The sequence below is a fragment of the Thamnophis sirtalis genome, unplaced genomic scaffold, assembly GCF_051295495.1.
Source record: "Thamnophis sirtalis isolate CommonGarterSnake01/CBP01778 unplaced genomic scaffold, rThaSir2_p1.2 scaffold_4, whole genome shotgun sequence".
Lineage (NCBI taxonomy): Eukaryota > Metazoa > Chordata > Lepidosauria > Squamata > Natricidae > Thamnophis > Thamnophis sirtalis.
The window spans coordinates 13,847,074-13,872,359 of NW_028261384.1; the positions used below are offsets into that span (position 1 = coordinate 13,847,074).

At 38.6% G+C, this 25,286-nt stretch overlaps 1 protein-coding gene across 4 annotated transcripts in view; it reads left to right on the plus strand.

The window, feature by feature from the left end:
- Positions 1–25,286, plus strand: part of ZMYND11 (zinc finger MYND-type containing 11) — a 111,271-nt gene that overhangs the window by 24,382 nt on the left and 61,603 nt on the right. The gene's annotated exons all lie outside the window — the stretch shown is intronic.

Consider the following 25,286-nt stretch of genomic DNA (forward strand, 5'->3'; position numbering starts at 1 on the left):
CTTGTTTTTATCTCCACTATAATTGAGTCCATCTAACTGATTGTGGGTTAGCCTTTTCTCTCTTTCCTTTCGTTTTTTTCCAGCATTAGAGCCTTCAGGCAACGGGGTCTTTGTATGATATATTTAAAATAAACTTATTTGAGTCTGGTCTTTTGTGTCTTGAGTGAGAACCCTGGGTTGATATGTTTAGTGATCTATTAGTTTGTTTTCTTGGCTGGTATAGTATTTTATGGTGTCCTCCCCAACACCAAGTTCAAAACTACCAATATTTTTGCAATTCTGCCTTTTCAAAGTCCAAATTTTACTTCTGTAGAGGAAATATAATTGTTCTGTTCTGATCAATGTAGGAATAAACTCCCAATAGGATCTGAATATCTTTTTAAAAGCCTTCGTGACTGCTCCAGCACGTGCTAGACCTGTGATAGCAAACCTATGGCACACGTGCCACAGGTGGCACGCAAATCCCTCTTTGCGGGTACGCAAGCCGTTGCCCAGCCAAGCTGCACCGCACATATGCATGCGCCAGCTAATTTTGGGTCTCTGCCGTGCATGTGGAAGATGCACGCACGTGTGGGGGGAGGGCAATTTTTTTGTCCCAGGAGGTTTTAGGGAGGCCTGCTAGGCCCAAAATGGGGTACTGGGAGGTAGTGTGCATGTGTGGGAGGGCGGGGCACATTGCATTATAGGTGTGGGCATGCACGTTTACACTGTTGCACATGTGCACACGATTTCGGCATGCAAGGAGAAAAAGATTAGCCATCATTGTGCTAGTCTATGGTGTGTTTCTTGACTACTTATTCCTTTATTATTGAGGGTTGATTTAGACATTATCTATCACTTCTATATCTTCGCTCTCTTTTGTGAGGCTGGTTCTACCTGTTGTCATAGTTTGATCTTTATATCTAATTGTAGTCCCATCTTTCACTGGCCTCTTTGACTTTTATGAAGTTTGGAGTTTGCAGATGCTTTGCATTTTCAGCTATCAGAGTAGGGCAAATTATTGTTTCCAATTCTTTTTTCTGATTCAGAATACAACTAGCCAGGATGGCAAACCGACGGCACACATGCCAGAGGTGGCAGCAGAGCCCCCTCTCTGGGCACGTGCGCTGTCACCAACTGCTCTTCGGGTTTCTGGCAATTCGCATGTGAACTGACCAGCTGATCTTTGGGTTTACGGTGCTCTGGGACACACGAAGATCAGCTGGCCAGTGTGCATGCACGCGCCGGAAACCCAAACGCCAGGTGGTCGATGCACACATGTGCACTTGCCATTTGGTCTCTGAGTTTCTGGGGCTCAGGCAACACACATTCTGGTTTGGGTGCTTGGTGTCAAAAAGGTTCGCCGTCACTGAACTATAGGCTGTAGCAAAACACATGTATCTCTGTTGTTTTCTGTCTCCCATGTTCAGGAGTATCCAGAGAAGAAGTGTTTTTTTTTTTTTAAAAAAGTCAAGATAGCAGCCATGACAGCACAAATGGAGTCTCATTGTTTGTTTTTTTTACATGGGTTGAACTCTCTACACATGCTCCCACTTCCCTCCTTTATACATACACTCATAAACTCTAGTTTGCCATTATTTATACATATTCATAGCAGGTATGCAAAGTTCAAAGGATGTCTAATGGCAAGTATTCATGTGTTCATCCTGTACTAAGTTGCCGATAAAAGACTTTCCCCTTACACTCTTTATTTCTCATACGCACTAATAATTCTTGGCCATTCTCTGAAGCAAGTGGCTGTTTTCCCCAGGGAAAATGATGCTATGATTAGATGTAAACAAGAAAACTGTGTGTTGTAGCATTAGAGAAGCTTTTCCTATGACAAGATAAATTTAGTTTAATAATTTGGTAGAGATTATCACAGTGTCTTGCAAATAATGTGTAAAATTGCCCTCACAGGGTAGGTATTTTAAATCAAGATTGTTTCATCAACTTGTTCTACTTCTAATATTAGGCCATCTGAGTTTATTGAAAATAAGCTGAAAAGGGTGTTATTTCCTATTCTGTCTTCTGCTTAGGCATGAAATATAACAGCTTTATAATATTAGTATTTAATATTGGTTGTACTATGGTTTTCCGAGTAACAAAGTGGGAAAAATAAATTTATGGTTTCTTTTTAAACTAATAACAGTTTAAGCTTTGAAATATTTCAGTAAGTTGCATCTTTAGAGTTATTTGAAAACCAAAACTAAAGAACATTCCACCACTACAACCACTGCCATCTGGCATATATTGGGGTAAAATACAATGATGTGGAAGGGGTATATTCAAGCTTAATTGTATTGAACATTGTATTAATAAAACATGTTGAATTGATGCAGTTGTTGATAGCTTGGTAATTATGTCATTGCTGATAGATAGAGATAGAATTAGGGATATCACATATATTAGAGTGCAAAAAAGTTTGGAGTTTTGTTTATGAACAAAGGAATCTTTTGATTCAGTTTTGACTGAAACCCTTGTTCCATTTTGGATGATATTGTTTCTTCCGGCTGGCACCAGTACTTCAAGATCTTTAAGGCAAAAGATTTTCCTAGCACTCTTCTCTCACAGCTGCCAGGGTTTCAAACATAGTCATAACTTTGATGCTTTCTATTGGAATCTCAACCGTTAGGAGTCAAGCTTTGTTTCTAGGATCGTGATGTCTCACTTCAGTATTTCAGAATGTTTATGTTGAATCATAATGGATCACTTCAGTAATTCTAAGTGTTTATGTTACAAAACCTACATCACAGATACACCTTTCTTTGTCTGTGGTAGGATTAAAATAGAAAATCTTCTGTTTTTAAAAAAGCTTAATGTCAAAAGTGTCTGTATGATTATATGGCAAAGAGAGGTAAAATGGAGAAAGAGAAAGGCAGAAGAAATGATATCATTTACAGAGACACCTTAATCAGCTCTTATAGAGAGTAGAATTTGATTATTGGTTCCACTTATTTGTTATTGGGATATTCTTACTGGTCTGATACATTTTCCTATAGTTTCTCCTTAATTAATCACAATTAATCTCCACAATTAATTAGTGGAATGACTTGCCTCCAGAAGCCTGGGTGCTCTGACATTGAAAGTTTTTAAGAAGAGATTTACCATTTCACTTGACTTAAATGGTTGGAACTAGAAGAGAGGTGTCAAACTCCCGGCTTGCAAGCCGGATGTATCATACACAGGCAAAGTCCACCCCAGATTTAGCAAAGGAGGGGAAATCGTGATACATCACGTGATAACAACATGATGCCATGATTTTGACACCCTTGGATTAGAAAATCTCCAAGGTCTCTTCCCTTTATTTGTGTTATTCACTTGGTGACTCCAGTAACCCATGCGGTTTGAGAATTTAAAATAAAAAATTAAAATCCTCACAATTAGGGCTGCTGCAGAATCTCCAGAGCCAAGGTGGTGCAGTGGTTAAATGCAGCACTGCAGACTACTTCAGCTGACTGCAGTTCGGCTGTTCCAATCTCACTGGCTCAGGGTTGACTCAGCCTTCCATCCTTCCGAGGTGGGTAAAATGAGGACCCGGATTGTTATTGGGGGCAATATGCTGACTCTGTAAACCGCTTAGAGAGGGCTGAAAGCCCTATGAAGCGGTATATAAGTCTAACTGCTATTGCTATTGCTATGTGACCAGCATTCAGTTGCTTAGTAACTGGCATGAATGTATGAATTTAAGGTTGTATGATCGCTATTTGTGATCACCTTAGCCAGCTCACTTCAAGCAAATCCAACGGCGAAAGCCACAGTTCTTAAGATTCACTTAATAACTGTGGCAAGAAAAGGGTAATAAAATTGGGCGCAACCCATTTGCCTTGCTTCGCAATAGAAATTCAGGACCCAATTGTGGTCGTAAGAGGGAAAAATACTTGAAATATATAAGGGAAGTCTTCATACACAGAAGTGTTACAAGGTGTGTTTATGACTTTGAAAACAGAGTAAAAAATGTTTGGAATGGATGTGATGTAGCTATAACTATTAGCCATGTTGGGTGCCCACTTCATTCTTGCAGAAGGAAGGTTAGCTAAGTTTGGTAAATATGTAAAAACCTTACAATGTTAAGTTTATGTTTGACTCTACAACTGATGTGGTTGCCGTTTGATTCACCTTTTTCTCTCCTTGTTCCTGTCTAGTAACCAGCATCCCCAGAGTCTACATAAATCATTGGCCTTCGGCATCCTTAGCCCCTGGCAGGTGTTTTGTTCTTGCTGTAATTGTGTTATCTGCAGTTGACCCTTTTTTAATTAAATAATTACAGATCCAAATATCTATTGTTACAGCTTCCAGTTCAGTTTTCCCTGCTTTGAAGTACACACAAACAAGAATTTGGGATGAAAGTCAAGTCTAAAGTTCCTGGTGGCAAGGATTGTTAAGGAGGGTGTGGGTGTTAAGAAGCAAAAGGGCAGGCTGCTTTGATTAGAGGAGGCAAAAGGTCATCTCCCTACATAAGAAGCATAAATGCAAGTATATATTGAAAAGAAGCTATTTAAGGTAATCTGAAAAAAAAAAGATTGCAAAATCCAAAGCAACAGATGTTAACATTTGTTTTTAAAATTTGGCATGGGAAGCCATTGGACATGTAACTGCTCTGTAAATTGTATGAAGCGTGAAACAATTTTTAAAAAAAATCATTATTTAATATAAAGAACAGACTATTGAAACTAAAACATATTGCAGCAAATCATTTAGCTATTTATTATTATGATCGAGGGGGAGCTATTAGATGTTCTATGTTACTCAGGTTTTAAGTACTGTAAACTAAAATGAACATAGTTGTGATTTAAAAAAGGAATCTATTGTAGGCAATAAAGCATTCTGGAGCAGTATTCAAAGATATCAAATAGTTTAGTGACTGACAGTAAGAACCAGATCTTCAAGGATACAAAACAGAACTACAATAAATAGTCAGTTGCCCATTGAATTGCTGCAGACAATAAGGTTTACTAGTATTCTACATATGACTATTTCAAGTCTCCTACATTGAGCAGAATATTTTTTTGCAATGCTTTCATCATTTTGAAATACTGACAGTAGATCGATGCCTTTCAAAGTGCTGTTTTATATATTTGACTGTGGCTGTTGTTATTTTTTATTTGTGATTGGCCTTTTCTCTGTTGTCTATTGCATAACTTGAGTTTTTTTGTTGTTGCATATCAGGTTCTATAGAGTGAGAAGAACCTAAAGAGTTTGAAGACTTTGAAGTAGCAGTTTGTTCTGAAGGGGGGAAAAAACCACCCTATGAGATCAGTAAGCAGTGGTGGTCCTTGAGTGCGGAATTTTCATTGCTATACAAGACAGTCATTAAATGAGTTGTACCCAATTTTACAATGTTTTTTTTTGGTCACAGTTGTCAACAATGGTGGGTTCTGGATCCCGTTCCAACTGGTACAGTTGGAACGGGCCTGGTGTTGCCCACATGGATGTGTGCGGTGCGTGTGCGCACATGTGCACAATGCACATGCATAGCTACCAGCGATGCTGCTCATTGGAGCATTGCGCAGGCGCTGTACGCACCATGTATGTGTGCAGAAGTGCCGAAGGCTTTAAAGGACAGGTAAGGAGTGCGGGCGGGCGGCTGGGCTCTCCGGAGCACCATACCAGAACAGTAGCCGGTGCTCCGGGCAGACTCCGGTACGCCCGTACCTGGGTATACCGACTGCAACCCACCACTGGTTGTTAAGCAAATCACTTCAGTTGTTAAGCAAATAATTTGGAAGTTAAGTGAATCTGGCTTTCCCTATTGACTTCGCTTATTGAACTATGGGGATGCTACAACATGTGAAAACAGGCATGTCACTGTTTTCAGTGATGTTGTAATTTCCCTAAATGACTGCTTGTAAGTCAAGGATTCACCAGTACAAAGTTTCTTTGCCCTGAATTATATCATTGCTTGTCTGCATTGGTATTGTCTACATGGCATGACAAGTACTTTATTGGATACAAGGATGCTGATTTTGTCCAGTATTTATGCTACAGCGGGGTTTCCCAATTTTGGCAATCTCTAGATGCATGGAATTCAACTCCCAGAATTTCCTAGCCAGCATGAGGAATTTTTCCAGAGACGTCCACGTGTCTTAAATTGTCAAGGTTTAGAGTTTAAAATTAAAATCTTACGTGTACAGTGTATGTACTTGTCTAAAGATAAGCAGATCTGAATCACTACCAGACTGCTGCAACACACTGACTCCTGTGTGTAAGATTACTCCATCCACCCACATTTTAAACTTTAATAAAGCAAACAAGCTTTAACATAACTATAAAGCAAACAAGCTTTAACATAACTATAAAGCAAACAAGCTTTAACATAACTTGGCACTTCTTATTCATCATTGGAGAACATTTAATAATCATTCTCATAAGGGTTTTTTATATGTCTTGAGAGAACAACCTCAAGTTGGCAATCATTTGGAAAAAAAAAAGCTGTTCTGGATTATGTTAAAACCGTGGAAGACTGAGCAGCTGTTTACAGATGTTTGGCAGCCACATTCTTAACAGCTGTTCACATACAATCAACAATATAGCCCCGTAGATAATAGTCTATTCTTTACAACTCAACTTTTCCCCTTCAAAAGAAATGGATCTGATTATGATACGCTTAATATGTAATCATTTTTAAATTACAGTAACATGGCAAAAAATATATTGCATCGTGTCTCAAGTAAAACAGAAATAAAACCTGCATTTTTAAAAACTATCTATTGCTTCCCATAACAGCATTCATTTCCTCTTGGCCTTTTGGAACTGAAACCTTGATACTCCCTGAATTTTTTTCTTTGAACATAATTGTTTTAAACATCCTGCCAGCATACAAAACAATAGCTGAAGATGCAGTTAAACTTTAGGAATTCTGATTTAATTATAATAGTAGAGGCTTTGCCAATGGACTCTGGTGCCTGATGTTTGTAAATCATTCTCACATTTTTATTTCAATAAAGTTTCATTTTATGTAGCAATATTTTGTTTAAGCTCCCTCTTTGTCAGCAGTCCAGGAAGTATGCAAGCTTTACCAGTTTGAGCAACAGGATTTTTACCCCTAATACAAGTAGCTTCTTATGTTTTCAGTCTTATTTTTTTCCTTTTAAAATGTAAAATTAGATCAGATCATAGATTGTTTTAGAAGAATGGCATAACTGCACCATCCCTTAAACAGGAAAGTAAATACTTTTGATCTGACATTATTATTATTTTATTACATCTTAACTTCCTTTTCCTTGTGAGTTTCACTAAATATGTGTCTAGATATCTAGCTGATGTAAAAGTAAATATTAGGGGTTTATTTTGAGGATATCTGAAACCGTATCCCAGTGTGGGCAAGGATCACGTGAACTCAGTTTTCAACTCAGTTGGGTTATAAATAGGTGCACCAGTGTGATCAGGTTCTCAATGCGATATAGATATTAGTCTATTTTTCTAACCCTGTGGATGTTGAAATTGTGATGCCAATAGCCTCTGGAATTGCCGATTTCTTTTTTTTTAAACCCCCACTATGAATCTACAATGAATGGGGTAGTTTTGAATGTGATTAACAAAGCAACCTTCAAATTAATGTCTCGCGAAAACAGGCCCATTTTTTTTTCAAAAAAAGGGCATGAATACCCTTTAGGAGGCTTGTAGAGTGCTCCTGGCATGTGAGGGGCCAAAAACGAGCAAAAAGCCCATTTTCCACAAAAATGGGCCCGTTTTTTGTCAAAAAAAAAAAAAGGGAGAGTGTAGCCTTTAGGAGGCTTATAGAATGCTCCTGGGGGCTGGTGGGACAGAATTGAGCAAAAAAGGCACATTTTTCGTTCATTTCTGCCCTCCCCAGCCCCCAGGAGCACTCTGGAAGCCTCCTAAAGGCTATGCACTTTGGTGAAGGGGCGGGGTTTGGGGAGGCAAAAATGCTGTATTCCGTGTATAAGATGCACCCAGATTTTCAGCCTCCTTTTTTGAGGGAAAAAGGTGCATCTTATACTCCGAAAAATATGGTAGTTCATTTTTACCATCTTGGATACAGAAGGTCTTAATACAAGTAGTTTTCAAGCTACAAACGCAATGTGGGCCAGAATTTAATTTGCCAATGTAGTTGTAAACCTTGAGGTAACTGCATTGCTTGGCTACGGGAATCCTGGCATTCCCTGTTGCTTTTCGTTAGCACAGCACCTGTCCTGATCCAATTCATTCCTGAATTGATCCCACTCAGCCCCAAGGCTCGGTTCTGCCGAAATAAAAGAGTCCCTCCCCTTCAGTTTTCCTCAGTTGCCTGTCCTCCGCCTCCTCATTCTGCCCTGTAGGTTTCTTATACCCTGCCTTGTGGATGGCAAACAGCTGCTGAACTGCAGTGTAGTGTGAAGCCTCAGCAGCCCTAAGGATTGCATAAATCCCATCTATCCAAGAACTCTGGGGCTCAGCTGAGAATAGCAGTGTGGGTTGAAGACAGTGGTGAAATTCAGTTTTTACTACCAGTTCTGTGGGCGTGGCTTGGTGGGCATGGCAGCGGAAGGATACTTCAAAATCTCCACCACCACCCCACTCCTGAGGGAAGGATATTGCAACATCTCCATTCCCACCCACTCTGGGGCTAGCTAGAAGGTGGTATTTGCCAGTTTTCCGAACTACTCAAAATGTCCGCTACCGGTTCTTCAGAACCTGTCAGAACCTGCTAAATTTTACCCCTGGGTGAAGTCCCCACCCCATCTGCATCCATCCCCCTATACTCCGCCACCAGTTAAATAGCCTCTTCTTGTTTTGTTTTTTTTGAAATATATTTTTATTATTTTTACATTTAAAACAATGCAGTCCCACAGAGTCGAAGTGACCATACATTCACACAATTAGTATAAACCATTAAATATTAGCCTACTTAGTGCATTATCTGTTAAGTCCTGGAGGCTATAATGCCATTGACTTGCATTGCTAGCTCCTGATTGGCTAAGATGCGAGCAACCAGCTGGCGGGAGAATCCAGCTACCCTATTGGTTAAAGCGTCTGACAGCTCTAGTATAAAAGGGCTGTCAGCTGTCCAAGGCTTTGCCGTTTGCCGGTTTGAGGTTTGCCTTACATTGAGCTGTATGTTACTGTAAATAAAGGTTGTGTTAGCTTCAACCTGCCTTGCCTCAGTTCCTGTCTTCCTCGTTCTCCCTACAGAATAATATCTATCCTTCTGTCCACTCACAATATATACAGTTTATTCAAGTCTTGTCACCTTGTCTTATACCAATCATAAAATATGTTCCAGACTTCAAAATATTCTGATTCCCCTTTATTTTTAAGTTCAAGAGTGAGCCTATCTGCTTCCGCACAGGCCAACACTTTTCTGATTATATCTAGCTCTGATGGTGTATTTCCTTTTTTCCAATACTGCGCAAAAGTTATGCGCGGCGCAGTTAGTACATGTATAATTAGATAAAGTGTATCTTTCTTAAACCCCTCTCCTAGGTATTATACCTAGGAGAAAAATTTCTGGTTTAAACAAAATTCGGCCTCCCACCATTTGTTCCAACCATGATTGAATCATTTTCCAATGTCTTTTGGCCTCATTGTATGTCCACCACATATGATAAAAAGTGCCTGGGTTTTTTTTTACACTTCCAACAATTTGGGGCCAGATTTTTAAACATTTTGGAGAGCCATGCTGGGGAGAGATGCCATCTGTAGAACATCTTATAAAGATTTTCTTTATATGCCGTAGCCAATGTTAGTTTCCGATTAACAACCTCCTCTTGTTGAGGTATGCCCAACCTGACCCTTCACAAGGCAGCTGCTGGCCACAGTAAGCTCGTATATCTAGCAGTTTCCATGTGAATGGTGAGGTGGACATACCTCATTAGCAGCAGGAAGAAGAAGACAGTGAAGATCAGCTGGGGATGATGGAATACAGGACAGCAGGTGTTACAAAGTGCAGGAGGTCAAAAGGGCAGATGGGAGAAAGAGATAGGTTTGGAAGTAACCCTCCAGTAATAAGCGTGGGCAGACTGCCAAGCATCCAAATTCTGATCAGGGACAACTGCAACAGCCATCAAGTTTGGGGGCCAGGCATAAGTACCATTCATTCAACACTGCTACAATTTCAAATGATCATTGTATAAATGGTTGTAACTTGAGAATTACTTGTTTAAGACTGATCCATATGGTTGTATCTCATTATAAAAGAGCACAGATATATAATGCTACTGTTATAATAGTTCTATTTTGCACTCTCTTCAGCATTAACTAAAATTATGATAATTGAGCTTCTGTCATTTGAAATTGTTTTGGGTAATAGAGATAAATGTATCTCTAAGCACCGATGGGATGAATAGAATGAGGACATTTCTGGACTTTCAAATTATGCTGAGAAAGTTGTAGAACCAACTTTAATTCAATAAAAGGATATTATAAGGGTAAAAATTATCAAAATGGATTTGAAAATGCATTTTATTGGAACGTATTTGAAACATATCTCTTTCATATGAAGTTCCAACTAGCCTTGGAATAAAGAGATTAATCATTGTGATAAAAACCTATGGAGGAATGTTTCTGCTGAATATCCAAAATATTGTTTAAATTTTATGCTGAGACCTACTCACAAATTGAGATTACTGTATCAGCTTCCCTTACAAGAATTAAAAATTGTGACTAATGAAAAAGAGTTACTATCAATTTGGTAGACAGACAGACAGACAGATACACAGACACACAAAATATTAAATAGCTTGCAGAAGAAGTGATGTTCCAAGAATACAATGACTGTATATGTCAACACACTGCAAAATGCAGGGATTTTAACTTGTATAACATAATATTTTCTACATATAGGCCTTCCCTCTCCCTTTCTTTTATGTTGCCTTTTGTTATGGAAAAGGATTTAGCCATGTTTCATACTGAAATAATGGAATGGAATGAAAAGGAATGCGTGTCTTCATATTTGCCTAGATGAATAACTTACAGTATAACCATGAGTTGAACCAGCAAGATGTTCAGGTAAATGCTAGTACGTCAGCCTATATATTTCAACCAGCAGTAGCCATGGGAAGACTGGGGAATGACTGATGAAAGCAGTGTCATGGTGTCACCACGCAAATTCCAATCTTTTTCTGAGTGTGATGGGATGCTGTTCACATGCCCCAAAGGGGTATAGCTTGCAGTGTGACAGCATGACACTGCTTTTGTAATTGTGATAAAAGCAGTGAGATCCAGGGAATGCCACAATATACAGCATTTTCTGTGCATTTCCCCATTATATTCAGGTCTGCCTTTTTTCCTCTGATCTGTGGTGTAGCAGCCAGAGAAAAATTACTTTTTAAGTAGTGCTTTATATTAGAGATGCAAATAACATGTTGCAAAGTCTTTTTCCCTTCTTTGTTATCAGGTTGCCATTTTGGCAGGAAGCAAAAATTTCCCTTTGAACCTAGAATTCCTCTGTTCCTTTTGACAGACTTTCAACTTCCTATGCAGATTAGGCCATTAAATTAGGCGCAAAGGCAGCCCTCTTGCCTATTTTAACCTTGCCATGGTATTGAAAGAGATTTACTAATGTTTACTAATGCTAATGGGTGGCAATTTAGTAGGGGAAATAATCCTACTAAGTCTCATGAACTGCATGCCCTCAGGATGTGTGAGGTTGTAAAAATATTTCCAACTACTATATCCATTTGATGGCCTTTAGCATATTCAGTGTGTGGGTTATCTATTAGCTGACCATTTCACTCTCCTGTTCCAAATTAAGGTTGCTTTTTGAAGTTGCAGGGGGTTGGGGATGGGGAAAAGATGTTCTCACGTGCCACATCAGGATGGTCTCTATCTGGCGATGTTTTTGTTGTAAGGGCAAGAATAGAGATTGATTCCACACACCATTTCTGGGAAAATGGTGTAATTGTAATTGTATTTTCCTTGTTTAATAAGAAAGGATCCAGCTTTTATGTCTGTTGATTCCAGCTGAAAATCCTTCATTTTTAAATAAAACAATTTAGATAAAAACACAAAGATTTGTATCAGACTTCTAGGTTGGCATGACTGCCGAGAAAACAGATGTGTGAAGTGTCTATGGACTAGAATGGTGAAAATGGCCAGATTCTGTTTAGATTGGGGAAACACCCTGTTCTGTAAAGCTATCTGTTGCAAATAAAAAATTTGTGTTAATTTTCTTACAGTCCAAACATGATGTGCCTGTGTGCGGGTGTGTATGTTCTGTTTGTCGGGAGCTACCTCTTCTTTTTCACATCCACTATATTTCTGATTAAGATTATTGGAGCATGACTTCAGTGAGTTCTAAAATAGGCATATTAATCTCAGCCTCCATCCAGGGATATATTTTCACTGTAACTTAGTGATAAAAGCACCTCCCTCATCTACTCTGCCATGGCTTTTTTTGCTTTTTTTTTCTCTGGTCATATTTCTGAAATAATAACGAAAATATCCTCTTTATTCAGTTCAGGAGAGCTCAGCACAAATAGGGGGGAAACAAAAGTCTCTTTGAGGAAGCTGCTGTGCTTGAAAGATAAAATGCAAGGTGAAAACAAATATTTCTTAAAATGAACTGCATTTTTCTTCTTATAGGCTAGAGAATAAGATGTGTGAGATGTGAAAAGAACAATAGAAATTCCTCTTAACTTGGGTATCTTTTCAAGATTTAATTTCATTCCTACATTTGGCAAAAGCAAATTAAAACTAACATTTAATAATGAGGCATGTAGTTTTATTAATGTCCACTTGTCTTCTGTATAATAATATTATAGTGAAGCATTTTGTATTAGTTCTAACCAGAATTTATAATGAATACTCATAATAAATAATATATTGAACAAAAAAAAAAATACAAATTATTACTAAGGTTATTCAGATCAGGTTTTTTTCTGTGAAGATGTAGCTGATCTGGATGTAAAAGCTACCAGTGGGAGAAAGGCAGAAAGATATAATCTAGAAATATGAAATGTATTGATTTCAATTTCTTTTGTTCTAAAACAGCAAGTAAATCATAGGAGCCAAAATGGCTGAAGGCATACATCTTTATAATATTAAAATGGTCAGCTGAGAGTAAGGCAAAGCTCTAGGAATATTCAGCAGGGATACGATAGCTGTTTTTGCATGCAAAACAACTCAAAAAGGCTTTAATTATTTTGAGCATCTTGCTGTCATACTTATGCTGTTGTTTCTTATGTCCTCCCACTAATTACTTCATCTGTAAGCATGTTCTTTTTTGTGCAAGAGTTACATCAGCAATGCATATTTGTTATGTAGGATACCTGCAGTATTTGTGATACTATACTTACCCCTAATCTGGCATTAGAATTTCATTGTTCATTGGACTTTCATATACTCATTTTAAAAAGCAAACAAAAAGCTATAATTGTGGAACAAATCATTAAAAAAATTGAACTAACCGCATATAACCCATTCTTGGCTAAAAAGAAGGATAAAATATTTCATTCGTGTGTGTGTGTGTGTGTGTGTGTGCGCGCGCGCGCGCGTGCTCTTAATGGTATTTAGCTTGCAGTTTTGAAAATAGAAGTGAATTTCTTCAATTTCCTTTCTCAGTCTGCTTCTGGTATATAATTAATGCTTGTCCTTCCTCCTTTCCCTCCTCCTCCCCCACACTCAATATGATAAAAGTTTGGTGGCAAGTATATGGGAAAGTTTCCGGTTTTTAAAAAAGGCGTTAAAAACTATTTTGTGCAGAAAATGACACCACTGGATGCTAACTTATAAATTCATCTATAGCCTAACATTGACTTAATTTAGCCGCTGTAGATATCCATGTACGACATACAGCTTTTTTTTCTTCCCCAGATTCTGCTGATATAGGTGAACAATTTAAAATTTTCTTTCTGTAACCTCTTAAGAAAGCTATTATTTAAAACGTTTTACACTGACAACTTCTCTCTCCTGAATTGCTCAAATCAGCTAATTCAGTGAATTATAACTGTATGAGCCACAAATTGTCTGTGGGACCACAGCTAAAGCAATAAAAGGAAATAATCAAGTTATTTGCTTGAATAGGCAGTAACTATTGCTGTGCTTTCTTCTTAGCTTTTTCATTAAACCTGAAAGAAACTTTGTTCAGTTAATCAATCTTAGTCAATTTAAGGATTTTAATTCATGATTGCATACTTTAATTGATGAGTTTGGAATTTAGAGAAATGCTTTTTGTTTTGAAAGCAGTTCTGGTGTTTATAGTTTATTCCAGGACTTATCATTACTTGAAATGTAAAGATAAATGAGTAAATAGATTTCCCTGAGAGTGAGCTATAGCTTATTTTCAATCAGTAAAACATTCTTACACTTTAATATATCTCAAGTGTGTCAGATTTGGCTGATACATATCCTTTAATAATAAACTAGTTGAGCAGAAAGCTTTTTTTTTAATCTGAAGAAGTATGATAGTGAAAAAAGCAACATTTGAGAAGATGGACTTGATGGTATAACCAATATATGAGGAAACAGGTGGCAGCCACACATGTTTTTTCCAATAAGTGATCTGTTCCTCTGCTAACTGTTTGAAGTCAGTTGACTAAAATATCCAAAACCTCTGGATATTTCATTTCATTTATTGAATTCCTTGGTTATAGGATTACCCAATTTGGACTGTAAAATATCCATGCAACAGTTAGATGGCATTGGATACAAAAGACTCTTAATTGATGCAGCCCAGAGTTTTGAAGGCCAGTAGTCCTGTTTTACATTTTGTTATCAGCCAACATGATTTTAGAGTTAAAATACACTACTACTTATTTAAACCTGGGTCTGAACTTAGAGAAGCTCTTGGGAAAGTTGTTCTTTTGTTCAAGAAAAGTGCCTTCAGAATTGGCTGTTACCCAAATAGGCTCACAGGAAACTGAAATATGATTTAAACCATTATCTGAATAGACTTACAGGAAGCTTCATTTGCAGCTTTCTTCTGGATACAGTTCAGTGGCTTTCTGTGAAAAAGGACTACAGATTTTTGTAAGTAAAGTAACATTTTTGTTAGAATTAGACATTATTAAAGGAATATAAATATATTATCTAGAAATCCTGCCATTTGATCTATATTTTTTTCTCCCCTTGGAAGAAATTTCTTTAGTGAGATGAGGTCCAAATATTGTACGGATTTTGTGACTGAAGCTGCTGGTGAGTTTAGCTGATTTTAAATAATTGTGGAACATGGTGTTGAAAGGATGAGTGCATCATAACTGTTGACATTATTTTGTTCTCCCAGTAATCAGTAAGAGCAAATAAAAACAAATTTAGAGACTTGCATTACATGTGTTTGAAGAAAGATATTATCTAAATTATAACATGAGAGATGCCCTAGCATGATACATTTTCATGATAAATCATGAGTTGGCTAGTGTTAAAGAAATAATACATCTATAATCCATGATACTTCAAACATTTGAATAAAATAAGTAATAGGAAACTCCTGTTATATTGACATTTTTTATTCCTCCTCTATATTGCTGTGTTTCTCTGTTCCTGAAATTACTTAATGGAAGATACTCCTTTAAATTTCAGTAAGGGAGAAAACAGCAAAGAAATTTTTGTGGCCAGGAGAAAGGTTTGTGGCAAAATTAAAAGACCTGCTCTTGGAGATTTTGAATATATTGAAAAATTAAGGATTGTTTCAGATCTTTTATTAGGAAATTTAATTGTTGAGAAGTATCTGATTTTTGAGATTGCCATAGGAGACATTAGCTACATATTGGATGTTTAAATTGCTTTAGTATATATTTTTACTAAAATTTACTGATTTTTACTAAAATCATTGTCTTTTGAGGTGAATACTTTTTGCCTAAGAGACAGTGCTTGGGAACAATTCTCTGGAATATTTATTTATTAATTTCTCCTAGAGTTATCTTGTCATCTCCCAAGCATAACTCTAGAAAAAAACCACATTGATACTACAGTGTTGGATATAGGGCTTATATTTCAAATGGTGTTACCAGGGTTAAAAAAAAAGCTAATGACAATAATGTTTGTTTGCAAAGAGAGAGGATTAATCTTTTACAGAAAAGCCTAAACCTAGCAGTTTTACAAATTTTAGGCCAGGGATGCAAAACTCAGGGTCCAGGGACCGGATCTAGCCCATGGGTTGCTTAGATCAGACCCACGGGGCCACCCTGGAAAGAGTGAAGGACCAGCCCACAGTGCCTCTGCCAGCAAAAACGGAGCTTGGGAGGGCCATAGGCAGCCGTTGCGAGCTCTGTTTTTGCTGGCAGAGGGTTACAGGAGCTGTTGCAGCCAAAAACAGCTTGGGAGCCCATTTTCTCTGGTAGAGCGCTCTGACCACCACAGCCCCCCCCCCCCGACATGAATCACGTCGAGGTCGCCATGCCTCCCGTCTCTCCAAGGTCAAACACAACCCTGATGCATCCCTCAATGAAAATGAGTTTGACACCCCTGTTTTACATCCTTTTCATACGTTTAGCATAGCTCACTTAGCATGACTTTAGTGAACTTGAATCGTTTCTCCAACCCAGCTTCTCCAAAGCTGCTGCTACTTATTTTATTGATCAAAATCATTGAGTTCTTCTAATGGAACCCCCTTCCTCTACATATGGAATCACAATCTTGCCTAACTGGTTGACCTCCAGATATTTTATCCTACAGTTGCCCACAGTTTCACATCCCATTGAGAAGGAGTGAAGCAGGCTTTCTTCTCCATTGCTGAGCCACACAAAGCTCCAACTGACTGCATATTTATTTATTTATTCATTTTGTTTATTGCTAGTCCTTCTCTTGAGCTTTGTAATGACAGTGCTCATAGAAAATCACATTACTGAGGAAACATAACTTTTAAGGAACTTACCCTGTCATCAAAAAAAAAAAAAGGTTCTGCACTTTCTTACATTCAGTGCAAGTACTCTGTTCCCTAATATTACAATAAACAGATTATGAAAGTACACCAAAGTTTTCACAAGTCGCAGTGTTAGAGTTGTGAAATTTAAGCTTGTACCATAAACCAGTTATACCGCATTTCTTTAGGCACGATGAGATGATCCCTTTGGTTTTACTCCTGTTGTGTCAGTTTTTGATGTAAACCTAAACCAGGAAACTAACTCTACAAGTTTGACTGGAACTATATTTTATTCATATAAGCTAGGGTAACAGAATTTTGAAAATTTGGCTGCATTTTTCCTTTTTTCCCCTCTTATATGCCACAGAGCTAGGTCAGAAACTGTCTAAATTTCCTTTTCTTTGTTTCCTGGGCCTAAAGCAAAGTGTCAAACTCTTGTCGTTCACGGTGGCATCACGTGACATGTTGGGACTCCCCCCCCCTTGTTAAAGTGGGTGTGGGTGACACCAGTGCATGACGCATCCAACCCATGGACAGCCCTGGCCTAAAGCATGTTTTATACTTTTTTTTCTTAACCATCACTGCATAGTTTTTCCAAAGTGATCTCTGACCTCTCCAAGTTGGTTGCAATGACTTCAGATTAATTGAAAAGTTTTTAATCTAAATTTGAGATTTCTAAGTTGTTTGATAACTTAGGTGAGGAAAATTCTGTTATTGCTTCCCCCCCCCCCCCAGTTAAAGTCTTGGAATTAAGACACTGGTGTGATTGTTTGCAACTGTTGTATCTTCGCATTTCTTTTCCAAAAGTTTATGCCAGAAACAGGTAACCTTTGAATTGTGTCAAAATATATTTCATCCTGAGTGTTGCCTAGATGTATTATATGTTCACCATATTTTAGTCTATCTTGTCTCCTGAAAAGTACTCAACATGAAATTACAAAATGTAACACTCGTTTTTAAAAAAAATACATCAATTTAAAAGGCCAGTCCAAAAGCTTTATTGGTCAATGTACTCAGTAGTACTCCTATATTTTTGGTCCATTTTCTTTCTATCACTCCTTCTGCATTTGCCCTGAAAAACAAAGAGGATGGGAAAACTACTTCAGGCTTGCACTGTGGTGATGATTTACTACAGCTTTTTAATTCTATTTTTGAACTTCAGAAAAGAAAAAGTGAACAGAATGGGCATGTCCAATTTTATTTATTTGTATCTTTGAGATGGACTGAAAATAAGGCTACAAGGCTATTTTTTTTCCATTGTGTCTACATTATGAAATATCCTTCCTCTAAAAATTAAGCTGACGCCTTGTGTTGACCTTGTAGATGTTTTTGAAGGCCCTATTTTCCTGTCTTCGGGGAATAGTTAAGATTATCACTGCTTGGACATCTTTTAAATTAAATATTATAATTGTTCTTGTAACATTTTGTGTTCTAATGAGTTGTAAAGATTCAGCAGCATGCATATTTAAGAAATAAGCAAGTCATACCCCTACAAATGAACCATTAAGAAATAATTTAGCTTTTTTTTTTTTCATTTTTCACAGGAAAAATGGGTGGCAACTCTGATTTCTTGCTCATAAGCAATAGATTTTGAATCTTCACTTTGTATTCAGGCTGACATTTTGACTTTTACAACATTTTTATTTTAAATTATTTTATTTTAAAAGTTTTAATTTTTAAAATTAACCAAGAGCTTTTAGTAATGTTTTTAATCTTGGAAAAGAAACAACAGTAAACTGGAGCCAACTGGAATCAGAGCTAAGGTATAAAATAATTGTGACCATTGGCTTCTAAATACAATTGTTCCTTTTTTTAGAACACGTACCATATTTTTCGGAGTATAAGATGCTCCGGAGTATAAGATGCACCTTAGTTTTGGGGGAGGAAAACAAGAAAAAAAAATCTGCTTCTGCCTACCAGCATTCATTTGGCTAGCGTCCTTGCAGCAAATAGCAAACAGCCAGGTCAACTTCAGCACATTATTGCAGCCTGATTCAGCATGAGCAGCTGATTGGCAATATCCCCAATCAGCTGTTCCAAGCTGCAGGGATTGCTACAGACCATCACTGCCTCCATGCCTTAAGTTTTTGGCCTCTGCGCCTTCTGTTTTTGGCCTCTATGCCTCCCATTTCCAGCCTCAAAATGCTCTGTTTCAGACCTGTTCAAGGCTGTGGGGATTGCCACAGCACATCGCCACCAATTGCTGACTTCGTGCATTGCGTTTTTGGCCTCTGTGCATTGCATTTTCAGCCTCTGCATGCCCCATTTTTGGCCTCTGTGTGTCACATTTTTGGGTGGTTCCAGGTGGGGTTTGCTGCCGCTGCCAATCCCCACTACTTGGAATCACCTGAAAACATGCGGAAGGCCAAAAACGAGGCGTGCAGAGGTTGAAAATGGAATATGCTGAGGCAATTTTACAGTGGAACCATGTTTGGGGACAACTGAAAACACATTAATTTTTATGATATTTTTCTAAAACAAAATGTTTTATTTTTATATGGAATATGGAATTTGTTCAGTTGACAGACCGTCTGAGAAGCTGTTGATATTTGGTAAGCAAACTGTTATTCTGACATTAATTAATTGTAATTTCTTTCTGACCCCATAACAATTAGCATAGACAGCGATGCATTGCAATTGTCATATCTTAGCTTTATTATGCACTTCATAAAATCAGTCCATTCCGATTAATGCCATGCTCTTGAGCCTGGGATCTCCCTATTATTTGCATTATACAGATTAACCTATACAACATATTATTTCAAAATATTGCAAGCAGAAAGCATCAGTTAATGTAATGTAGAGCTGTGTAGAGTATGCTATAGTACCAGTGTCTTGTGTTGCTATGTATTTGATGAAGTTTGTTTAGAATATGCTTTCAGTGATTGTGACAGTTGCCCCATTAGTTAGTGTCTCTCCATTTCAAATAATATGGATGACCATATACTGAGGATGGATGACCAAAGAAAATGCCCAGCCAATAATGTTAATAACACCCTGTTCATAGGTTACGCAGCATTGAGCAACATGAATGCCATTTACATAGCATCTCTAATGGTAGGAGGGTTATGTAATTATTTTTTGGGGTTAAGAGAGAACCTACAACTTAGTTGTATAGTATATATTCTTTGTATGCAAAAAGTGTTTCAAGTGGAAAAATTCAGAAAGAGAGATTGGAGATCTGATTTTCCTTGGATTATACCAGTGTTCCTGCTTCAATATAAGCCACTTTGTCTATTTATGCCAGGAGTATCAAACTCAATTTCATTGAGGGCCACATCAGGGATGTGGTTGACCTCGGGGGCCAGGTGGATGTGGCTGCCTGGGTGGGTATGGCCAGCTTGATGCTACTCACTGGGTGTGGCCAACAGTGGATGGGGCCAGCTGGATGAGTGTGGTCAGCTTGACACCACTCCCTAAACCTCTGCCATGTTTCCTCTTTGCGTTGGGTAGACTGGGCTGAAGCCACACTGGTCCAATGTTTCTTCTTTGCATTGGGTAAACCGGGACGAAGCAATGCGGGTAGGCTGGGATGAAGCAATGTGGGCTGGCCCATTACATTTTCCAGGACAGCCACGTGAGCCTTATCTGGCCACATTGTGGGCCGCATCCAGTCCATGGGCCTTGAGTTTGACACCCCCCCTAATTTATGCTATTCTGATATTAACTTCTACTCAGTTTGTAAGATTGAAACTAATCAATTGGATATTGAATGCTATTATAAGATACATATTAAGGAATGACTAAGGAATTCTTGGCCTTCAAGACATGTAAAAGATTGTCTCAAACGATTGTGATAAGTGTCAGTTCAGTGCTGAAATTTCAGCAGTTCTAAACCTCTATTGAGGTGCTACAGCAGTTGCCAATACATTACAATATCACTGCTGATGTTGACACTTGCAGCCATGTTACCTGTGACACTGCAAATGAAGTCTTCTCATTTATAATGGGCTTTGGAACAATTGCTTCCCCTTCAGGATATGAAGGGGACACAGATTCGTGTCTTAATTGAGCCAAGGTGGTGCAGTGGTTAGGGTGCAGTACTGCAGGCCACTTCAGCTGACTGCTATCTGCAGTTCAGCGGTTCAAATCTCATTGGCTCAAGGTTGATTCACCTTCCATCCTTCCGAGGTGGGTAAAATGAGGACCCAGACTGTGGGGGCAATTTGCTGACTCTGTAAACCGCTTAGAGAGGGCTGAAAGCCCTATGAAGTGGTATATAAGTCTAACTGCTATTGCTATTCAGGGATCAACAATTTCTAGTTGCCCTCCATATATTTAATATTACTACTCAAGATACAGACACCTACACTTCTTGTGTAAAGAGCAACAGTAAAAGATGTGCACACTCAATCTTTATAGACTAGAGCAGTCTGTTATGTGCTGTTCGTTTTTAACTGAATGTTTTTAAGATGCTTGATAAGATTAATATGCTTATGCAAGCTGCCAAGAGTCTGTGGGATTGGGTACAACAGAAATTATGTAAAGAAGCCAGTTGTTGCTATACCAGAGAAGTTATCAAGCATATAGTATGCATAAAAATCCCTGTCAGTTTTTAATTTGAATGGAATTCTTTCCTGAAGTAGTATGACATAATGGTATGTATTTAAGCCTGGAAACGATTCAGGAGCACAAGGACTTGATAGAAATCAGTTTTCTTAAAATTAGTTCCAGGAAGATCCGTCGCATTTCAGTGATGAAATTTACAATGAATGCAAAACAGCATTCATTTTCCAATATGCTTCTCTTCCAATAGAAAAAGAAAATTTGTAGTTCAGGGTTGAACTGTGGGATTCTTGGTGCTCTCTGAGCTTGGTTGTTTTGTTGCAGATGCTTCATTCTCCTTCAGATATATTGACAGAAATTGATGTGTTTTAGAGTTTTTGGAAGGAGCATAGCATTCTAACACTTAACTTTTGCCTAGCTGCATCCATCATGCTTGCTTTATCTTCTTTACTAATGGAAGAAAGATGGGTCCTTTTGGGGATCATTCCAGTTTTCATTGATCCCATTAGGAGAGTGTTGCAGAATATCAGCTATCATGTGTCAGTTGCCCTTTGGCACAACAGCTTGATGTACAAATATATTAGTCAAGAATTACAGATTTGAAAAGATCGTCTGGTTCAGCATGTCTGACCATCAAATCCGTCATAGTGAGAACATTAACTAGGCACTCTTAAAAGTTACTTTTGAACCAGTCCCTAATGCCTCCCCCTAGCCAGACAGGTGGTGCTGTGGCAGTACTGGCTGAGTTGTTTAAAGGCTATAAGGTTTAGATCAGAGATGTCAAATTCAGGTCCACGGGGTGTTAAATCTGGCCTGCTGAACCAGCCTGGAAATAGCAAAGGACTGGCCTGCAGTGCCTCTTGCAGCCAAAATAGAGCATCCCCCCCACATCCCCTTTTCAGCCTAGGCAACCTCCTGCAGCACCCTGCCAGCCAAAATGGGGTGCCGGGGAGCTGTGCAGTCCGTCCTATCTCCTCTCCTGCTGGCCGGCACATGCAGGAGAACTACAATGCTTATCCTGCCCTTGAAAAAAATCCAGTTTGACACCCTTGTGCTAGATGGTTCAATTCTAGTAAAATGGAATGATTCTGTTTTGGGGCTTTCCCGGAACAGGTATTACATCTCTAACTCTGGATAGGATGCCACTTTCATAGGATGAGTTGGTTTGTGCAATTTTGGTACCCTCTTACAGCAGGGATATCAAACTCAATTTCATTGAGGTCCCCATCAGGATTGTGTTTGACCTCTGTGGGGGGGATGCCTGGGGTGGCCGTTGCCAGCTCAATGTCACTTGTTTCAGGCGCACCTCCCTCAGTCTTATAATCTCCCTCCCTCCCTCCCTCCCTTCCTTCCTTCCTTCCTTCCTTCCTTCCTTCCTTCCTTCCTTCCTTCCTTTTCTTTTTTCCCCTTCCCACTTCATTCTTCTTTCCTCCCCTCTTATTTTTTCCTTCCTTGCTCTCTTTCCTTTTTTTCCTTTTTCTCTTTCTCCTTTCCTGTCCCTTCTTGCATCCTCAAATGCAAAAAGGGAAACATTTCTCCTTTTGTTTTTAGTTTATTTTGCTACCCCTCTGCCAATAAAATGAGTGTCCTCCCAGGCCCTGTTTTCAGCCACGAAGGGCTCCTGCAGCTCTCTTCCAGCAAAAATGGAACGTAGCCCCTGAGCTCTATTTTTGCTGGCAGTCTGCAGAGGCCATCGTGGCTGAAACGGGGCCTGCAACTCCCCCCCCCCCCCCACCAGCTCCATTTTTGCTGGCAGAGGCATTGTGGGCTGGTTCTTTGCTGTCTCCAGGGTGGCCCCATGGGCCAGACCTAAGCACCCCAGGAGCCGGATCTGACCCATGGGCCTAGTTTGTCACCCTGTCTTAGAGTCAAAGCTTTTGCGCAAGGAGCAAGTGGCAGTTGTGGCTAGGAGGACCTTTGCAAGACTCCTCATGCAACAGTTGAGCATTTTTCTGGGACATAAAACCTTGTTCACAGTCAGTCAAGCCTTGGTCACTTTCTATTTGGATTACTACAATAGGAGCCAAGATGGCACAGTGGTTAGAACGCAGTATTGCAGGCTAACTCATTGATCACTTCCAGGAATTCGATTCAGAGCAGGTCAGGATTGACTCAGCTTTCCATCCTTTTGAGATCAGTAAAATGAGGACCAAGATTGTTGGGGGCAATATGCTGAGTCTGTAAACGGCTTAGAACTGTAAAGCATTATGAAGCGGTATATAAGTCTACATGCTATTGTTATTGCTAGTATACTTCACATGGGTTGTGTACCCATATCTCAGCTGCGTGAGCTGCACTAGCTCTCAGATTCAAGAGAGGTTGAAGTTAAGACTGAGGCTGCGTAGAGACTCTGGGCAGATTCCTCTTTTGACTCCACCCCCAAGTTCTGCCACTCCTTTAGAATGCGTCACTAACTTCTTTAAAAGCAGAGTTTTCTAGCCTGCAACGATTGTAGGCAACAAATGGCTTATCTGCAACTTCTGTCTGCTGTTTTGGAATAAGTACGTAACCAGCACAAAGTGCTTTCTTATTGTTTTCTTCTTGTATTTGTCCTAGCTGTTTGGATGGGGGAGAAAATCTTGAAAAATCAGATATAGCATGTTGTAGTTTTAAAAACTTAATATAAATAATAGAACTTTATCTTGATCCTCTTTTGCTTTTTTTCAATGGATGCATAGATATTGTAAAACATATTTAAAATAGATTTTATGTTCTTATGAGTCTTATTATTCTGGATTCAGTTTTAATGTTGAAATAACTTTCCAATCAAGTATTTCTGAGTATTAGGGACAAAATAGGTTATGTTAACAATATTCATCTGGAGAGAATCTCAATATCATATTTTACTGCATTCAGAGCTAATGAGAAAGAATGATGTGTCATTTTTTGAATGAGGTTGGACTGAGCGAATTTCACCCTCTTACTCTCCTTGAGGTTGGAGGTATTTAGAGATTAGAGAGAAGTTCAGATGGCTCCTAAGAAATCTTAACAAATTAATGAATCTGTAAGCAGTCCGTCTTTAGTGGTGAGTCTTGGTTATCTGCTCTGCCCTCACTGCAAGCTGGGGTTCCATTGTTCAGTACTTCAGGAAACCACGATTGAAATGCAGATTTTTTTCAAGGCATTGAAAAGAACTATAGGCATTTCTGGAAACAAGGGAGAAACTTCTTCATGCTTTGCAACAACTTAGGTCTGTTGTAAATTGCTGGGAGAGAAACGTCCATATTAGTATTTGGACATGACCAGAAAGGAAAGAGAAATTGGTCACAACTTGTCTTCATGAATGGAGAAGAATCTTTTAGAGATATTTCGTAAAATATTGAATTATTATTTCAAAAAGCAGAAATAGTTAACAAGTGAGGAAAAAGTTGAGGTATTGTGTTTCTTTTATTCCTTCGCAAGAGAAAATGTGACTTCAGAACTTTCATGGCCATTCCAAGAGTTTGGAATGCTAGTAAGAGCCATCTTTAGTAACTCAGGGTGGCCATCATGATTCAGCAGATTCTACAGGATGTGTCTTCCAAGGAAAATTTTGGTTCTCTCCAAAAGTTTAAAAGTGTTTTCTAGAAACATCATCTTCTGGTTGTCAGTAATATAGAAATCTGTTTTTTGGGAGGGGGGGCAGATATTCAATAATTGTATCTTGTTTTAGGCTAGACAATGTGATAGACATGGAAGTTTCTGCTCTCTGTGTTTCCTTCCTGTATTTTACTGTAATTAATTCCAAAATTTCTGTATTGAATTTCATATATTGGAGGAGGAAGGAAGTTAACATAATATTGTATATTGTATTGGAAAAGAAGACAAAAAATTGCCACTGGTTACATGTTGCCCAGCAAGCAATTTTATTTTGCTGTTTAGCAGTCAGTTGAGTTGTAAGGAAGTTGCAGTTTAAAGTTGGTTGATTGATTTTTGCATATAATATTCTTTTACATATTTATATGAACTAGTTTAGGTTTAGGTTTAGGTTTAGTTTTATTTATATGCCGCCCTATTCCCAGCGGGACTCAGGGCGGCGCACAAACCCAAGGGGGGAAAGGGAAACACACAAACTACAAAT